This window comes from Martes martes (genome assembly GCF_963455335.1).
Source record: "Martes martes genome assembly, chromosome: 9".
Classification (NCBI taxonomy): domain Eukaryota; kingdom Metazoa; phylum Chordata; class Mammalia; order Carnivora; family Mustelidae; genus Martes; species Martes martes.
In genome coordinates, this window is record NC_137896.1 from 104,743,319 (window position 1) to 104,747,045 (window position 3,727).

Here is a 3,727-nt window from a genome sequence, read left to right on the forward strand (position 1 = left end):
ACAGTGAGTGAAAAAAAGCAGGTTACAAGACTAGTGGGAATGTAATCCCCCTGCATGTGTGTATTATATCCCTAAGAAAAGTTTCAAAGGGTGGATTCCGAATGTTCCTCTGAGGATGGAGAGACTGATTATGGGTGACTTTTACCTCTCTCTGTGCCTTTTTCGGACTAGTTAACAATGATCTGGTAGTATTTTCACATTACAAAAAATGCCATTCAGGCAGTGCGCAGCTCACGAATGAATGGACTGTGTGCTCAAAGCTCTACTGTGAATTAGGTGAAGAGAACTCACATGAGTTTTCTAAAAAAGCAGGTGGGACCACGCTGGCGTGCCCTGGGACCGGCTTTGTGCCTTGGCGCGGCGTCTAAGCGGTTCCGGAGACCGGGGCTAGGGGCTTCCTCCTACCGGTCAGTTCCCTTGGACCCACGAATGCCCTCCCCAGGCTGGGACCGCCCCGCAGCCTCCCTTTGTCCCGCACCCCGCACCCCGCACCCCGCAAGGACATGCTGTGCCGCCACCCTCCCTCGCGCTTTTCTGCCGGCTCCGAACCCTCAGCGCCTGGACCAGCCCTCCTCGACACATCCATCGGTTACCACCGGCGAGCTGGGGTGTCACAAGGACGCCGGCGCACGGTTGCCAGAGCTGGCGACTCTCCGGGAAAGTGGAGAGCCTGTGAAAAAGGATCTGGGCCAGCACTTCACTCTTGCCACATGCAGATGGGTGAGGGGTGGGTAGATGTCCTAGATGAAGAGAAGGTATATTAGTTTGCTGGGGCTGCCATACAATTTTGGTGGCTTAATACAACAAAAATTTATCCTCTCACAGTTCTGGAGGGCAGAAGTCCAAAATGAAGGTACTGGCACAGCCATGCTTCCTGCGAAGGGTCTAGAGAAGAAACCTGCCTTCTTTGGCTTGTAGCTGTAGCATTCAGATCTGTCACTCCGTCTCCACATCACCTTCTCCGTGTGCCCTCTATCTCCTACAAGGAGGCTGTGGTTGGGTTGAGGGAACAACCTAATACACATGGTATCATTTTGATCCTTAATTACATCTGCAAATACTCTATTTTCTTTCTTTATTTTTAATATTTTACTTATTTGATCAGAGAAAGACAATGATATGATCTCTCTGATATGAGGAATTTGAGAGGCAGGGCAGAGGGTTGTGGGGGGTAGGGAAGGAAAAAATGAAACAAGATGGGATCAGGAGGGAGACAAACCATAAGAGACCCTTAATCTCACAAAACAAACTGAGGGTTGCTGGGGGGTGGGGGTGGGTAGTGATAGGGTGGCTGGGTGATGGACACTGGGGAGAGCGTGTGCTATGGTGAGTGCTGTGAAATGTGTAAGCCTGATGATTCACAGACCTATACCCCTGGGGCAAATAATACATCATTTGTTAATAAAAATAAAAAATATTTTACTTATTTGACAGAGAGAGAGGAAGAGGGAGAAGCAGGCTCCCTGCTCAGCAGGGAGCCCAATGCTGGCCCATCCCAGGACCCTGGGATCATGACCTGAACTGAACTGAAGGCAGACACTTAACTGACTGAGCCACCCAGGCACCCCCTAAAGACCCTTTTTTCAAAAAAGATCTCATTCCTGGGTTCTGGATGGACATGAATCTTTTGGGGGTGGGGACACTATTTAACTTCATACAGACAGACATACAGATAGATGGATTAAAACGTAGACACTGCATGGGGGTATCAGAGGTTGAATTGTGTCTCCCCAAAACTCTCTGCTGAAGACCGAACCCTCAGTACCTCAGAATGCCACTCTATTTGGAAATAGAACCTTTGCAGATAGATGATCATGTCCACATGAGGTCATTAGGGTGGGTCCTAATCCAATATGACTAGTGTCCTTATAAAGAGGGAACCTCCTCACACCCTCAGGAGGGCTGCCATAAAAAAAGAGCTGAGAATTACAAGTGTTGGTAAGAATGCGGAGAAACTGGAATCCCTGTATACTGTGGGCAAGCACGTAAAATGGTGCAACCACTATGGAAACCAATGGAAGTTCCTTAAAAAATTAAAAATAGAACTACCAGCTGATCCAGTGATTCCACTTCTGGGTATGTACACCCAAAGAACTGAAATCAAGGTCTTGAAGAGATATTCGTACATCCATGTTCATTACAGCATTGTTCACAATAGCCAAAGGGCAGAAACAGCTTATGTGTCCCTTCTGGACAGCCACACTGAAAATTATCTTAACCCAGAGTGGAAGGCTGAGGTCCGTGATCAAGTCTTGGCTCTGCCAACAGCTTGTTCTGTGACGTGGGCAAGTCACTTCCTGTCACTCTGGCCCTCAGCTCCCGATGTGTAAACATTGGGGTTGAATGGAATTCTTCCAGCTGGCATGGTTTTCATCTACTGAAAACAATGGCCCCAGTGTACCAGCCAGGCCAAAGCATGCCTTTCGTGCCTCAGACTCATTCAGCCTCAAGGACTATGGGGGCCAGCTCCCCCAGAGTAGCCCAGGGACACTGATATCAGACCTGTGATGTCAGCACCCACACACTGGCTAAAAGAACCCAAGCCCCCAGTCTCTCTCAAGTTGTCACTAAACGATTACCTGAAAAGACAAAAGAGATTGAGATGAGGGTCCCGTCCTGCTTTCCTACCTATGATGCAATCAACTTTTTGCCCAGCACCAAGCAGGCCCTGACCTCACCCCATCAGCCTCCTAGGGCAATGTGTTCCTCTCCATTCAGCCGACCCAGACTAATCCTCTTGCCAGACACTAATAAGAGTCCATGGGACTCCCAGCTAGACTGGCACTGGCTTCAACTTGGCCTCCCAGAGTCTGGCCTCCTCCTGCTTTGTCTTCTCGTTCTCAAGGATGACCCCACTTGTCAGAGCTGTGTTCTCCCCAGTTTCCAATCTGCCACTCTGCTCTGGACTGTGGATTGATGCCTGACTTGCTCCTGAATGTTAACACATGGCACTTGCAAGAGCAGTCCCCTAGACCTCGTCACTAGCTGGATTCTAATTTCTCTTTCCAAAAGGTATCAGCAAAAATTTTTTCCCATCTTGGGTTATTTACTTGAGTTTATTTCTGGTTGGTGACATTTTCTCAGACTCTAAAACTGTAACACACACGTTATAGTAATTATATGAATCTTTATGGGGCCACAGGAAGGTAATACTTGGGCTTCCCTGTCAAATCCAGGTAAACAGTCAACAGGACTATGTCTCAATAGTGGAATTCCTTGTTCATCCCCAAGCCCTGGGTTTTGCCCTATCCCCTATTCACTTACTTCCCTAAATCCCCTTCTCCTGTCTTCTGGGTCTAAGTGTCTCCCTGCCCCAAGTCCCAGCATCAGCCCTTGGAGCAAGCAGGCATCAGATTTTAAGGAATGAATTGATGTGCTTGGGCCTATCACCCACCCCAATCCAGTCACTGTCCCTTTCCTGATTTTTTTTAACCCCATCAGACACTCTGCCCAGGCTAGGCCTTTGGCTCTTGTCCTCAAAGTGCATTGTTATAGCAGAAATGCAAAGATAAATAAAAGAAGCTTATACTTGCCATGAAGGAGACACAAATTATCTTAGTTGGGAAAGAAGGAGGAGAGGGTGAGAGAGGCATAGAAAGGTTAGAGACTGGGGTGGGTGGTAAAGGAGGGGCCCATCATTGCTCTGGTCTAAAACCCCCAGAGAACCAATGGGGAGAAAAAAATAATTTTCCTCCTACCCTTTTAAGTTCTCTGTGGGAAACACTGT